The sequence below is a fragment of the Cydia pomonella genome, chromosome 9, assembly GCF_033807575.1.
Source record: "Cydia pomonella isolate Wapato2018A chromosome 9, ilCydPomo1, whole genome shotgun sequence".
In the NCBI taxonomy this organism is placed as follows: Eukaryota; Metazoa; Arthropoda; class Insecta; order Lepidoptera; family Tortricidae; genus Cydia; species Cydia pomonella.
Window position 1 is genome coordinate 3003545 of NC_084711.1, and position 17474 is coordinate 3021018.

Genomic DNA, 17474 nt, shown 5'->3' on the forward strand with positions numbered 1-17474 from the left:
ACATTTTTTGTTAAAGTGAATATATTCGGAGATAATCGCTCCGAAAGAAAAAAAATGTGTCCCCCCCCCTCTAACTTTTGAACCATAGGTCCAAAAAATATGAAAAAAATCGTGGAAGTAGAGCTTAAGAAAGACTTTAAATGAAAACTATAGCGGACATGATCAGTTTAGCTGTTTTTGAGTTATCGCAAAAAGTTTCCCCTTCATAGTAAAAAGACTTTAATTAGGTACTGATTATGCAAATTTGCCTATTTGTTTAGCTCACGTTTCATCCCTTGGTTAACAATTTACTATACTTTAAGCTCCAGTTTAGCTTATTGTGACGGAAGAGTAACTACGGAACCCTACACTGAGCATGGCCCGACATGCTCTTGGCCGGTTTTTTAGATAATAATACGGTTGCCAGACATTTAAATAGCAATCTTGAAGATTTTCTCTAGCGACTCCATCGATTCGAATCCTGTTTTTTTTATTTTTGCTCGTTAGAAAAAAACACGAACATAGGTTTAAAACGCACTTTAAAATTTTTGGCATAAAATAAATTATTTTTTGTTAATAGTTACAATAATTTAAAATTCAAAAACATGATATACACGGTCCCGAGCATGCACATCCCTTGCTCACGCTTATACGCTCAGTAAGAGTGAGGGAAAAACACGAATGGAATCAATGAGTAAGTAGATCATACAATATGAATGGGTTTGTATGTAACCTACAAAAAACAGGTCAGACATCATTTCGAATGACAAAACCTATGTTCGGAATATAATTTCAAAAGAATTACTATCATTTTGCCGCAAGAAATCATTGCGAGGAGCCTTGCATGTGTTAGTTGATACATTTACAAAAAAATCAAGAGATATCAGTAATACCTAATAATCCGCATTGATTTACTTAATGAATACTGAATTCTAGATTCTGGCCACGCTAAGTTTTTACGCTAAGTGCTAAATCTAGTATGGTACATTGGTATTGCCACTGCCAAGTCATGACTAACTTAGGGCTAAGGGCTCCTCTACACGATGGCCCAGCGTAGGCCAGTCCAAGGGACGCAGCTATGCGGTAAAGTGAGATGGCAATATCACTTGCTCCCTCTAACGCATAAATGCGTCCCTAGGACTGGCCTACGCTGGGCCATCGTGAAGAGGAGCCATAACAGTTTCAATAGTCCATTCTCGTGTGAGGAGGTCTGTAGCCCAGCAGTTCGTATTTAGGCTGATGACGGATTTTAGCCGAGGATTTGAGTAAACTATAAGTAATGTGTTACGGCAATGGCATTGATTTCACAGTTGTTTCACAGACAGAGATGATACTTGCAAAATTAATAAATGCGGAAACTAAACCGGTGCTATTATATTAACTGTCTACATCAAAAATAAATTAAAACTTAATCATCATAAACCAAGTCTTTCACTCATGTTATAATTACGCTTAAGTATATCCTGGTTGACAGTAATATTAGTCTTAACACTGTTAACTTTCCTTTTTTTATTGGATTAAAGACATTATATTCTTTAATCACCAAATATTCCAAGTATCCACTTGGCTTGGTGGATCGGTGGACTAGAACTTGTTCTACCTTTAATTTGTTGCCTCCAGTATTTAATAAAAAATAGAAGTTGAACCTTTAAAGTAGCTCCAATAACTGAAAAAATAAAGGTAAGCCGACTACGTTGGTGCGGATACATTTCCAGGCGAGAAGACAACTTTATAGTGTAAAAGGTCAGGAGACCATACCAAACTGATCCAGAGGACGAGGTAGACCCCCCCGCTACTTGTGGGACCAAAGTAAAAGCAGATGAACCAGGAAAGCCTATCTACGCAGACAACGCAGAACAGAGCTCTCTGGCGCAGATGTACAAGGAGACCCGACGCCAGTAAGCTGAGAAGAGAGAAGCTGAAGTTGTCATTATGTATACTTAAATAGACCATGCGATCAAAGGCCCAACATAAACTGTCCTTCAATTAGTACAAGGTAAATTAGTACCTAACCAGAACTAAAAGATAATGACAAGTAAGTTCATTATTTGTTTTGTTTTTCAATAGACAACAAAGAGTAATGGGACTATCCCTTTAGGAAAAGTTACCTAAACGTGTGAATGACATAGCCAGTGTGTCGGAATTTCAGTCTCAACTAAAGCAAATACTGCTAAAAAATACTATATATTGTATGGACGAATTCCTGAAACCTTGAACTGTGTTGTAGTGTTTGTTATCTAGTATTTTATACTGTATTTTTGAGGATCATAATATTAATTATTAAGTATTGACAATAATTTATAATGCAATATGATATTATGAAATAAATAAATATCATATCATATCATGGTTATCTTAAACATTCTGAACCTACTGTCTTTTTGTTCGGTAGTAAATCTCATAGAAAAGTTCAACCGTTCAAGTTAGCGTGAAAGATTCACGAATGGGATATAGTCCAGCTCATTTAGCACGGTACGTGAGACGAAACGAAACGTACGTTTTTGAACACATTCAGCTTAACGAGGTAACTGTGTCACTGTCCGCAAAGGGTTTCACGAACTCAAAGGAATATCTTGTTAAGTATTTTTAACCTCTAAATCCTTTTAGTGTTATAAGTTTGTGGCATCGAGGCTCCCAAACGGTCGAGCCAATTTGAGTGATGTTTTGATAAAGGATTTATGAATTGTGATACACCGGCTGCGATGGTTATTAGACAGGTTTTATTTTAACATATTGGATAGCGCTGTCATAATTTTTCTAAGCTTTGTTTTTTTTTGATATTATAAAGATTTTATCAGTTATGCCAGAGCCCTTGAGTCTTAAGTTACGTTTCGTTAAATGAAAGTCATTTATTTTTTTGCAAGTCTCTTTTGTACTTGCATCATAAAAAAATGAAAACCGGCTAAGTGCGGCCAAAAATCAAGTGCGGTCACATTGTCGCATATGTCACAGTCGAGGGATAATAGTCACGAAAAATTAAATTTTGTGACGGCAACATTAGACTTCATCTATGTTGACTGGCATTTCTACCCTAGAAATCACCGTTGCATCTAGGGTGAAACTGAAGGTACAGTCAAAGAATTTAATTTCCGTACCATTTCGTACCTTATCACAGTGGCAATTAATATGAAAGTCGCTACAAACCCCATACTATTGTCACTGTGACAAGGTACGAAATGGTACGGAAATTAAATTCCTTGACCGTACCTATGTCTTTAATACAGTACAGAGTGTGTTTGACGCCTCTGTAATGCTAACCAATATTGTGCAATAAACTTGGTCCGATTAAAAGGCTCTGTTTGACACGTTAGAACATGCCACGTGATTCCTCACCTGTTACACAAACCGTTTTGCCATAACACGTAAATAAACAGACATACGCCCACATAACACCCCGTATACGGTATGCGCAGGGCATCGGCCGTTACGACTGCCTTGACAGCATTTTCAACTTATATGCCTTTGAAAACATATTTAATTTTATATCTTATATCTATGATGTAAAGTACATTTTAGAATTGGTTTTTAAATGGACATACAATAGATATGCTTAGCGGTAGATTGCAAAAGACGGTAAACATTAGCTTTCGTGCCGCGCAAGGACATTCTTATTTCAAACGCGTTTGGGATTCGATACACGTCCTGGTCGCGGACAGGCGTGTAGGGTTGCCATAAATTACTACAGAGTAGAAAAAATTCAAATATTTCCTAATCAATAGAGCCACCACTTTGAGACATAACTCAAAAGCATAAACTTGACATTGACTTGTCATGCCCATAACCCATCATGTGGGCAATGTCGGCATCATCCACAATCTTATGTGTAAGTATATATGTGCAAGTTGTGCATTGAAGGATCTACTCACGTACCGCTGGAAAGTTTCCAAAATTGCGAAAAGTTTTCTTGGTATGTTTTCGGATTATTCTTATATTTTTGTATGAAGATTTAACTCTCAGATTCCAAAATACAAATTTCCATGTTTTTTCTAGAAATTTCTATAACATTTTCCAGCTGTTAGGAAATTTCCCAACTAGACATTAGCACCGGCAATAAAATAAACAGTGAACTCCAGGGAACGGATACCCGGTTTAAGTAACTCTCCAGTCTTCAGTCGGTCTATCCAGAAATAACTGAACATAACTTCATTTACTGTTCTATCCTAATTTGCTAGAATAGAATGGTGATATTTTGTAACATCTGTAAAATAGGTACATACATCCAAAATTCGTAGTCAGGCGGCTAAATGAAAAAGTACGATCACAGACCAGAACAGAAGAATTGTTGATCTAATTAGGGTTCAAGCTGATTTGGTTGTTCATACTAACGGTATGAAATGTCCAATGTAAAGTAAGCCCTAAATGGCTCAACAATTAAAGTCCGCGGCTGTACGTATTACATAATAGCAATACAAGTCATGGAACCTATAACTGAGCCTTTTATGGAACAATCACTTAAACAGCCTAGCGTTTGGTAACCCTACACGTACTACACGTTATCCAACCATTTTACAATTAGAAGTATCAATTATCACCTTTCCAGCTTCACTGCCTTCACTGTCCATGTTGCCAATGCTCTGTCAACGCCTCCGCTTTCTTTCTTTGACATCTATGACAGGCGAAGGGGTGGAGGTGAAAGCAGTAACATAAAAATTGCGTAAGTCCTTAAAACCTGTACGATAAGTGAATGTGGACAATATTTTATCTTCAATGAACGCTTCCTTATCACCTCGCATACAATGCAGTAGTGGACTGAATTGTGTGCCAATGTAGGTCATGTAGGTGACTACTTACATTAATTTTGATAACCTAGATTTGAAATATTAATAACGACAAATTCGCGGGTATTGTTCGCGCATTTTATACATATTCGCTTCGTACATGACTGTGGCGCCGCCCCAGTGGGTGTAGGACATATTGCTTATTTGACAATTGGCAGCTTCGTTGTTTGTATGTCCCCCACCACCAACTTCGCACATAGTCAATAGAAGTCTATGGATGAGACCGTACCCTAATTTTACAGATACGCGGTCAATGACAAAAAGTGTAGGTATCTGCAATTGATGTCTAATCCGCACAATCGAATAACGATTTCCCTCTACTGCTGAAAAACAGTATCCACCGATATTAAGATATGACATTGGCATTTATTCCTTTAAAAAAAGAAGGCTAGGCTTCCTTAACACAACGCATCTGATGGCTGGCTGGCATGGATGGTACTTAGTTGTTGAAAGTAATTTTTAGGGCACCGTACAACTGTTCGCGGAGCTCTTATGAGATCACTTCGGTCCTCGCGTTGTCTCAGCATTTTGCCAAGGTTCATGAGAGCCTGGGGTCCGCTTGGCAACTAATCCCGAGATTGACGTAGGCACCAGTTTTTAAGAAAGCGAGGGTAAACTAGGCCTTATTGGGATTAGTCCGGTTTCCTCGCGAAATTTTCCTTCACCGAAAAGCGGCTGGTAAATATCAAATGATATTTCGGACATAAGTTCCGAAGCCAGGGTTTGAACCCGCGACCTCCGGCTTGCAAGAACCACGCTCTTACCGCTAGGCCACCAGCACTTAATCGGTTAATTATGCGTTTTTTTAATTAGCAAGAGGACCGAACGCGTTATTAATGCCTAAATCACTCACATGCAGTTTTTCTAATAAATTCTGCTAGAATTGTTCTCACTATCGGAACGGCAATATTCATGTTTCCGTATATCTTATCGCTGTGTCAAATCCACGTTACAGCTACAACCGTTTAAATCTCTTTTTGCACAGTTTTTGCTCTTGAACGCAATTTAAGCGGAACGTTCTTATCAGGTGATTCGACTAGTTTGCTAACGTTAAAGATGTCCAAATTGGCAGGTGATTAATTTGACATTTTACTAAAATAGGAACATATTTTGATTATTTCACTATTTTTTCACAACAGGCTGTACTGTAGTTTTAGTATACATTTTACCACTGGACTTTAAAGATTAATTAAGATTGTACTGGACTAAAAAAATAATGGGTACATGAAATTTAATTTGATCTTTATTGTTGCTCTTGAGTTTGAATGTTTTAGGAAGCCTGGAGGTAGGTTGTTTTGATGATTACACATTTTATGCGTCTGAAAATAGAAATACAATTCCATGATACAATTACTACGGGGTTCAAAATACGAATGATCACGTAAACACCTCATCAAAACTTAGTCCACGTACGTACTAAACTATATTTGGTTCCGCGTAGGAGCAGAGTCAACAAACCTTCAGGTGTACGACCTTTAATGCTTTTCGCAGGCACGTACATATGATCTGCTTAATAGAAAAATGTACTAAGTATGTATGAAACATATGTACTTAGTACGTAATTATAAGAAGGCAGAACATAGCACGCAGAAGCTAGAACCTTTGTCCTGAGGTTTAACTGCCTTTCCCTTTTTAATAGAAACTTCCTTGGGTTTCAAACAACAACTAGTAAAAGTTAACTAAGAAAGAACTAGCTAAGTCATATCTTATCTCCAATTTCTAGAATTCGGTAAATTCAAGCTTTAAAACTAAAATTGTGATAAAATGGTAGTGGTGAAATGGTCATAGTGCTGTGTTCCTGCCGGTTAGTAAGGTTGCCAGAGCTCAACGAGAGTGTTAGGGTCGACAACGCGCATGTAACTCCTCCGGAGTTGCAGGCATACATAGGTTACGGAGACTGCTTGCCATCAGGCAGGCTGTATGCTTGTTTGCCACCAACGTAGTATAAAAAAAATGGGTATTGGTTTTAACAAGAATTAAGAAAATGATCATATATATAGCAGAAACCTTCATATTATTGAGGAGGAAGATCGTTAAAGGAATTGTCCCACGGAGAGGAATAAGGAAAATGTCTCGCATCAGACAAAACAGACAAGAAGAATGTTTATAATAATTTAAACAAGATAAGAAGATAATGAGTAGATAAAGAAGATTTTACTACTCCAGAACGCTATAATGTTTATCTGTTTAAGGTTCGTTTAAGTAGGTTACCTTACTTTTCCAGTTTTCCAGTTTACTGGAGCAAAACCCATAGTCTTATTTGGTTAATAATATTGAAACCAATTGCAGTAGCTTTCATTAAATACATAGAAAACATAAAGGACGAATTGGACATTCAACTTTTAAAGCATAAAACTGTATACATTTTATAGATGTCGGTGAAATATCAAAGATACTCTAAATACTCTCTTAAATGTCCCATGATTGGTGCCGTTAACATAATGAATAAGTTTACAATACTTCAAAACGGTATTTGTGTTCATTACTCCGTACGGTATATTTTGCAAAATTGCATGTCACTGACTTGTGATATAGGACTTTTTTCTAAAGATAAACAATCTATTCATCAGTAAGGATGGGAGGAAGGATTGGAAGTAAACGACATTGAAGAGACATAAAACCGTAGGTATTAGAAACATGCGACTAATGAAATTAACTACGAGTCCCTAACTAATAATTGGATCCTTATGAGGTGCGAATTTGCGGAACTATATATCTAAGTATTGATATATTACTAGATAGACGTTTTTATAGACACTATAATATCGTCAGATGACATCCAAAACTCACAAATGAATAAATAAAATATAAATTAATAAAAATCATCCTTGTTTTCGTACTAGGTACTACGGTTCACTATGACTCTGAACTTGTGGTAGTAATTACTAATTAGTGAGTTTTGGTTGTTACCTGCCGATATGGTGTGCAAAGAGAGAAAGAGACAGTATTTATTATTTCTTGTCTACTTTTATGCATGTTTCCTCTGGAATACAGGTTTTGAAATCTGGGATTAAGAGTGACAGACCGTCCATAACCCTGAAATAAAAGTACACCTGGGAAAAAGTAATACGCAGTCTAAGATGCAGTCAAAAGCTAGAATTCGCTCTTCGAAACAATCATCAAAGTGATACTTGTGGAAGATATGAACGCTTCCACAGGAACACCGCCAATGCAGACATCCGGCGCGCGCGCAGTCAATTTGCCGCACGATCGAACGCTGATCGCATCACATGTAGATATGAACAATCCATTACAAAAATAGTAAGAGTCTATGTAACATTCAAGTGATTTTACACTTTGAGTATCACATAACAAGGTATGTTTTAGAGTATGATATTCGTTATCATGCCATGTGTAAAGTCTCCATGGTTGTCAGTGTCTTTGATGTAGTACGGATAGCTGAAGTAGGTACTTGTTTGGTTTTCACTTGCTTTAATGTTTGAGTGACAGTAAGCACTTGGTAATTAGCGTCTTGTTTGTCTGCTAATGTGTCTGATGTCTGATAAGTGATGACATAAGTTAGATCAAGATGTTGACTATACTAATTAATTAATATGTATACCAATTCCCTATGCCCACATATTATAAACCAACGCTGATTACTGCAAAAAACGCATTTTGCGCCGTGTACACGTGAACAAATACTACATACAAATGTACCTAAAAATGTTTATAAAATTATTACCCTTTAGAGCGCAGCGGGTTCGAAGCTGATACGGAAGATTTCAAATACAACATAAAAAGTATTAGCTGCCCTAGCCCAAGGAAACCCATCCCAGGGACTTAGACTCGAGCTTTCGCTAAAGAATCCAGGCGAAACTGTTGTATATGCCGTCAACTATCTTCAAATATTGTAAAATGTCACTGTCATAGGTTTTCTATCTCGACATATAATTGACATTAGTTGTGTCAACTGTAATGGGCATGTCCAGCTAATTTCCCGCCATCGCCATCGAAGTCGGATACGCGAGATGTTATCACCTCCGCGATGCCTGCCTGTGATAAGTGTCGGAATACCGTTTCTAATTTGATCTCATTGTCTTCACATCTGATTAGCTTTGTGGTTTTTACTTATTGAAAGGTTTAAGTGGTTTAACGACGGATTTCAGATAAAGATAAAGTGATGGGTAAGAAAGTATTAGATTTCTTTTTCTTCACAAAACTCTCCTTCACAAAGTTATTTGATGCCATATAAGTAGTATAGGTTCCTCGTAGATTGTAAAAGCTCCCACGAATTGGTCTGGAAATACCTGAATTTAACAAACTTTTCCTATCTGGATGTGACAAATGTCATGATAATAAATCACCTTTTCAAATGGGTTTTAAATCAAATGAGTAATAAATTAGTAAGATGATCTTACCGTAAGATCGTTATTTGACATATTAACTATTTATCTGCTTGGCTGTAAATATGGCACTCTCAAATGAATTAAATTACTAAAATTATTCATCCCATAATGAAGATTCAAATATAGTTAAATTCATTGAACAAGATTTTTGAACAAGCAAAGAATATCAATGTACATATATCAATGAGTACCTGATTAATTAGCTAATTAGTCATTCGTCTCTGTTGCTTTATCAGGCCAAAATAAATACTATATTTTAGTCTAATTTAATGCCCAGTTACGAACGTCAGGATGGACCTGATAAAGAAATTACGAAGTGCGTTAGCAGGCCAAGGTTAGCAGTTTCATCCGCTATGATATCTCTAATTATATACTTCTGCCATTGATTCTGAATCACAGTTAGTTAACTATGTAGGTAAAATAACTAGAAGTACGTTTAATCCCGTCCGAATGCACTTATGATTAATCTGAAGACACAAGGTTACAAAAAAAATTGAGAATCTCATCTGAACCTCTCGTTATAAATAAATAATATCCTATATTTAACAAAGACTGGTCGGCAACTAAAGACTCGGATACATAAAGAAAAAGAAGGATCTTTGTCCCTCATTGGAGCACTCAATGACGGCTCATAAAAAAGAATAATATAAATAACGATAATGCTTAAATCTTTTAAGCGAATCTGAAATTGCACTGAGACTAAAAGGACCAAATCCAGAACATGGTAACAGATTACTTTATAACTACAGTTAGGAGTATTACTGAATCCATAGCATAAAGAAGTACGAAACGTGAATATACCCTGGTTTTCTGTTAGCATCATACATGTATCTATTCGGGAAGATAAATCTGATAATGTACGTCGTATAAGCAGGTCTCAATAGTAAATCACGGCCTAACAAATTTACACGACAAGAAGCAGAGGACATTGTCTTGCAGGTAAACGGTAGGCAAAGATGTTCCGCCGGCTGAACAGCCAAGTTCAATGTCACCGTATCTGATGCGTCAAACGGTGCTAAACGCTTTCAGTGGATATTCGCAAGGGGGTTCCTTTTATTTAGATGAAACTCTATTGATCCCATTCGCTAGAGAAAGTTGATATTAGTTGGATATCGAAATGGTAGACTGAAAAGGACATATTGAAGAGGATATAAGGAGAAGAATTTGTTATGATGTCTGTGGGCGTTTGCTTGTTTAGGGTTCACAACATATCGACACAAAAACAGACGCAGGTACAAAAAGGAGATGGCAGTAAAAGCCTGGAGACTGAAAAAAGTAGGAAGAGATAGTAAGTGATTAGTCCAAATACTTTATTATTATTATTTATTTAGTTATGTCGCGGAAGTTGCTCGAAAAAGCTACTATTTTTATATAAATACGTCCTGAATCCGAAAGTAATTCTTTCCAACTGCAGTCAGTTTACTCTTCCAAATTCTGGATATCAGTACAGCACTGAATGTTAAAGAAACGCATAGTTATTTCATTAATAGTACAATCTAATCCCACACAAAAACGTGCGAAGTTCAATGTCACCGAATCGGATGCGTGAAACGGTACGGTTTCGGCGTCTACGAGGGTTCATTTGTTTCGAGGACGTGAGTGGCGAATGGTGAATCCGTGACTAGCAGAACGGATTGTGGGAGCTTATTTGCTATAGAAATTATAGGGCAATTAAGGAAACAATACCTACAGTTTTTTTCCCGCCTATAGTTCGGATAGGAGTGTAAAGGAAGCGAAATTGACCCCCACTTCCTCTTTACGCTCCCACCCCGCTACCCAGCGCTCACCTGAGTCCTCTGTTTTCGTGTTCGTCCGATATTTCTATTATCCTATGATCTTCATCTCACGGAAATTACAATTCCTGAGGAAATACTAGAAAAAGTAAGAGCGAGATACCTTCACTGTAATACATAATTTAACGCTAATGCATGACGGATACAAACACAAACCTTCACAAAATCACAGTTCGATTTATCATTGTATTGAAATCTGAACAGTATCTTCCGTGTAGTAAGTAAGATTTTGCAATAGATCTGTTGTTACAGATATGAGTATGCTCCAATAATGGTTACATTTCACATCCCGATACATCTGAGGAATGCGATGATCGCTCGGTTTCCTGTCGAACGAGCAAGATTACTGCAAAAACCCGACACTTTTTACTCTCAACCATTCAAACAGTTACTTCGAATTTAAATTAACTCGGTTCACTGCTATTCGAGAATTATCGACTTAATTTATGCTGAAGAATCTAGTTTCTCCGTTATTGTCTCAGAATGTCAATTATCTGAACACTGCAAACTGCAACCATGTAGCTGTAAAATCATTTGTTAAATTCGTTTGTAGCTTCTTTGATGACTTTATTGCGGTAAGGTACATACTACAGATTGTAGATAATTATGACATTGTTTTAACTTTCTTGGTGATGCAATTAACCTATACCTGAAACAATTTCTCTCATTATGCGACGACTTATATGCACATGATTTGATCTTAGTCGACCTTCCATCCGGTGCTTTAGGAATAGGTCCTTACCTCTGTGCTTATATATGCTTGCCAGCGCTGTCTTTGTGATATCACTTTCGTTTAACATGCATATTATAATTGAGGAAGGAGAATACAAATAGTATGTACAATTAAATAATAGTACATTACGTTACAAGTGCGAAAAATAGGAAATTGGGAACGAGAGGCGATAACTTAAAACGCGACCGAAGGGAGTGTTTTAAATCGACACGAGTTGCGAATTACCTATTCGCACATGTATCGTACAACGTTTTACAGTACATATGGCCCCTTAAATGCCTTCTGGCATTAAGTCCGCCATTTTTACTCTTCATGTATTGTGCAATAAAGTTTAAATAAATAAATAAAAATAAATAAATGTTCGATACAGTAACGTAGTATGCTAATTTTCGCACTAGTGCAGTAAAGCAGCACCATATGTACTGTAAATAAATATTATGGACAGTCAACTGTAGAAACAGGCAACGAAGACAAAATATTCAAAGCATTCCTAATTCGCACATGAGTTTAATTTTAATGATCAGATGTTAGGAGCCGCCCAAAACTCAAAAACCTCATATTTGTCGCGTTAATTTCTGAATAGTCGCTTTACACCGCACCTCACAATGCACATAATGTCCTCGCTTCTTTTTCAGCTTACTTTCAGTGCCTGCCATTGCCTGTTTGATGAACCGAAACTAAAAAAAATGTGCAGTTTGATTAGTTTTGAACAGAAGTTACTCTACTCGTATTGTATATAAAGCTGCGGATAAAAAGTAACGAGTTACATAACGTGCAGTGCAGCAGATGCCATTTCCGTCGCCGGCGCATGCCGTTGCGAACATTTGCAACCAATTTGCCGGTGTATTGGTTTCATTTTGGAGTTGTGCGTGTCTTTGTGACGAATCCAGTGGGAATGTTCAGAGAACAAATTATAGATTGGCCAATGAATGGCTTTGGTTTCATTTCACAAAAAAACTTAGTCCCAAAATGACTAAATGTCAAATTGTTTTTTTTTTTCTTAAAATGGCCGAATGTCATTAAGTTTTAACATGCAATTTTATAGGTAATTTTTGTCGTAAAATCATTTTTATAAATGTCTGTTGAAATTAAAAACGATAATATAGGATAGCCTTTTGTAGAGACTTGACTCCTATTCAGAAAGAGAACACTATTTTTTTTACAAATAAAAGAATACAAAATGCATTGTCTTCCGTGTAAAATTCATGGGTTGGCTACACCATAAGTACCATAACGCTTACTTTCTTGACTGCTACTAGTACTTAGATAAGACCTACAAAATTGTTGACGGAGTCCTTTCACATACAAACTTATATCCCAAAGTAGTATCCCCAATAGGGTCCCTTTCCTAAAAGTCCTTCCACCAGAAGAACACATGAAAGATGGCAAGGGAAAAAAAGAAAAAAAAATGTGGCTATTAGGCTCTGCATTAATTTACATAAATACTGAATTTACTTACTACTGAAAGAAAAATCAAACAGCTTCAGATATTCATGATAATTATTAAAGAATGTGAGGTCTCCCTGATTATGTAGTCAATGTCACCGCACTTATATAGAAGGTATTCAAAAACGGGCCCTGGAATTGTGATGCACATTAAATAACACTTATTGTTCATGATTCATATTACAGAGCAATTATAATAAAACCAATGCCGTGTCACCTAAATTCAATCATAATGCAAATCTGAAAACAAACAGTAGCAAGGCCGTTTCGTAACCGGGAGATATCGAGGCCGGAGGCCGCTTTCCCATTGTCTCGCCTTGGTACTCTGATACCATCTCACATACATACCTGCTAATTCAATATTTAGTCTCAAACATCTAGTTGTCAAGCCAAAAACAGTTCTGGTGTGTCTTCAATAAGGTCGATTATAACGTAGAGGTTTGATGTTATAGCAGTATTGAAGTGGAAAAGCGGTTTGTTTTATGACTCCTAATTAGATGTTTAGTAATCTAGCTTGATCAGTAGGTATGGAATATGAGTTATTATGAACACTCGTTTTATCGAATTCAAAAGCCATTTTAATTGACCAAGCGTCAGCCACGGTCTTTGTTTCAACTTGGGCAAAAATGCTTTCGTATGTCAGGATGTTCTCCTCTACAGGTCGCAATTCTTAACCGATTTTGAAAGTTTTGTGAGCAAGTTCGGTACTTGGATAAAACATGTAACACCTCTGGAGTTGCAGGCGTCCATAGGCTACGGTGACTGCTTACCATCAGGCGGGCCGTATGTTCGTTTGCCACCGTCGTGGTATTAAAAAAAATCTGTAGTTTTTCTTTTTGAAAAATTCAATATGAAGGTGGCTGGCATAAAGATCGCCAGTATGAGGGTATTTAAGCACCTCTATAGCAATTAAGACGATTGTGAGTTCGCTATGATATTTAATGACCCAACGAAGAAGTATTTTTTTATTTTTACATTGTTTTAGCTTATCGCGAGGTAGGAGGATTTTTTAGCTCACAGAGCCAATAGTTATTTTAGGGAGCAGAGAATACAGTTCGCTAAAACTCTGATTCGCAATGGTTTCGAGAATACGACCTCCTGGGGCTTTTTTTATTAAGGCTGTGTTTCTGGTGATGTAATAGGAGCCTTTCTCTGAAATGATTTGCAAATAATAGTATCACTATTAATAATTTTATACTATTATGAATATCATGTTGAACTCTTATTCCATCTTGGACGCTGGGATTAGAAGCTTGGTTGAGAAAGAAATAGACAAAATACGTGTCTAGAATACCTCATATTAGGTTAATAGGACCTTAGCATGTTTATATGATGAGAAATATTAAGAAAACAATCACCGTGCACTGTACGAAATATTCCCGAAAATAAAGAAACGAAACCTTAGCGAGTAGACTACTTGATAATTGAACCTACAATTACTTATTTTGAGCGTTTATGGTGAACAGACTAGTGTTGGCAGGGACTCGAGTCTATTGAGTCTGAATTTGAAGAACTCGACTTGTTTTTACGAGACTTGGCGCTTAAAAAACTTAGAGTTATTCAGTCCCGAGGCCAGTCCTTTATTGAGTGTTTTTTAAGAGCAACTCAAAAGGACTCGAGCCTCCAAATAAAAACTCCCGTCAACAATTTTTTAGGTTTTAACTAAATAACAGTAAAGAAATTATGTGTTATTGTATGATTTGTGTACCTAATCCACGAGTAATACTTAAAAACAATGCATTTCGAAAAGAAAAAAATTGAGAGTTCTCTGAAATGGACTCAAGTCTCTATAAAAGGGGTCTCTAACAAGTTGAAAAGAACTCGTGAGTCTGAAAAACTGAGTCGAGTTTTAATCAACACTATAACAGACCAGTAAATTGAGGCCCACACATTTAGGTACCTACCTCAAAGTATGAGACAGAAGAACGACCAATAAATAACACATTTAAAACTAAAAATACTTAACAAATAATCCCTTAATTATGTTAATATTTACCCTTTCAAAGACCATTATACTGGTCCTGTTTTACCACCTGATACACTACATCAGTAATTATTGGCTATTGACTAACCGCTATGATAGCCAAGTCTGTATTCACAGACTGGTTGGTGAGTCAGCCGCCGTTTCCTTTAGACACGAATAAAATAAAACCAGAGACTATTGGAACCAAAACATCTACAAACGTTCCCGTAAACTATGTCGGTTAAGACTATCTGGTATTGCAACGCGGGCAAATCGGCCTCGCTAATGCCAAAAGAGCTTATAAATATTTGCTGAATCTCTGTCTGTTAAAACTATAGGTACCTATGTAGATTCGCAATGATCTTTTCAACTGAAAATGGCATATAACAGGAAAAGATTTCTTATCTAACCGTTAATAGTCCTTATCTGGTTGCAATAAGGCATACGATTGGTTAACCATCTGTGTCCACGAATTTCTACTCGAGTGGTTTTATGAAAAGGTAAACAGCAATATAACTGATCATAGGTAGACCTTATACATTTACAATAAGGTTTATTTACGGTTAACTGCATGGATAATGGTACAGGTTCCTAGGGAATGCCGTTAGGGCGATCGATGAGTCATCCAGAAGGTATAAGCAGGTGGTTGTACTTGTACTGTAATATGGAATAAAAATTTTATGATCTAAAATTCTGATTTCATAATTGGTGTAGCTAAGTTTATGTAGTAATAGTAACTGTTGTTTGGGTTGTTTTACACAGGTTTATTTATTTATCTATCTGCATAAATCCCTAAACTTATTAATTTTTAATTTTATTTTTTTATTCCTGTTCCTACAAATCGACTAAAGAAAGAAATGAGAACTGGTCACTTGGAAATTTCTCATTTGCCTGAATATTTTACTGGCAAAGAAAACTTGTTCTTGTGCAAAACAGTTAAGAAAATAAAAATTAAGTAGCCTACCTATTTCCATTATACTTCAAGTATATCTTATATCAATTATATCTTCTAGAATTAATGGGGAAATCCATTATAGGCATCCTCTTGTTGATAAATAAATCAACTTCCTCAAAAAAATGGGCTATTACAGTACATTTTAATCTATCGGATATAAGCAAATATGGTACATGAAGCAACACAAGCATCTGTGTTTATCTAATCTCCACAGCAATAAAAATATCTTTGTTATGAATTGTATTGCCCTTAGTTGGGCATAGCAATTTACATTATTCTGAAATGGTTAAAATATGATGTATATAATTAGAGTCTAACAATTATGTTAGTAGAAAAATGTGCCATATTTGAAAAATGTTGGCATGCAGGGTCGATCTCCAATTCAATTCAATTAATTTATTTATAAAATAATAATTTTACACATCAGAACATTCAAATTACAATAATAATTTATATTAACTATACTATAAACTAAGAACTGTAAAAAACTGTGGTAAATAAGAATATCTAAATTCTGACCTCCAAGGTCCTCCTGAGTTTATTTGTTAATAAGCATGGGAAAATAGATTACAATTACAACAAATCTGATAAGATCATTAACATACCAAGTAAACTGTCTGCATTAGTATTCAGGCCTTCAGATATAATTATAAAAAATATATGTAATATATGCCTTCGCTCGCTGCAATAGTTATTCAGGAATCTTGTTTAACTACAAGTTATAATTATGTCCTAAATGTATGGAAGATCAAGGAAATTGCCATTTTGACTACAAGTTTGTCTGGAAAATATTGCTTCTTTTTGAAAAGACACACATAGTCCTACTATTTTTCAGATTCTAAGTTTTGTTCTGTTTATTCTTTACAGTGTACAGTGTTTACAGTGTTGGTGATCAATAAACAAAATTGTTATTGCAAGTATAACAGTCTCATAAATTAGTGTTAGAAAAAAAGCGATTCTAATAAGAATAAAGTACCATAGTAATGAAAATGGGGTTGTTTTAAGGAGATTTATATTAAGTATGTAAAATCAATTTCACCAGAATGCCCATAATCTTCAAACATGTTAGCTAAAGTTTACAGAAAGTAACTACATTATATCTGATAAGATAACACACACACAAAGTTCAATTCAGATTTTTATCAGAAAATGACCTTTTGCAATCTGCTTTCTGCATTAGATCACATGTTTTTTTAAATGTAAGTACTTTTTATACTTTTTTTTTTAATTACAACAGTCTAAGGTCTAGAATCATAAAGGCGAATGGTACTGTATTACTATTACCTATATCAAAAACTTACCAATCTGAACAGCAACAGGGCTGCAATAACACCTCACATTATACTGGATGTAAAGAGATCAAACATTTATCAAAATTAAACATAGAAAGTTTCACATAATTATATCTTTGAAACAACAAACCAAAAAACTCTTAAGTATAAAAACAAACAAAACTGTTTTTATTTGTAATATTTGTA

General features: G+C 35.8%; 1 protein-coding gene across 1 annotated transcript in view; it reads right to left on the reverse strand.

Moving 5' to 3' along the window:
- Positions 1-17387, reverse strand: part of LOC133521122 (ephexin-1) — a 166016-nt gene extending 148629 nt beyond the window's left edge. The window contains exon 1 of the mRNA XM_061855889.1: positions 17298-17387. The gene's annotated coding sequence lies outside the window, so the exon portion shown is untranslated. The remainder of the gene's footprint in view (positions 1-17297) is intronic.
- Positions 17388-17474: the final 87 nt, after the last annotated feature.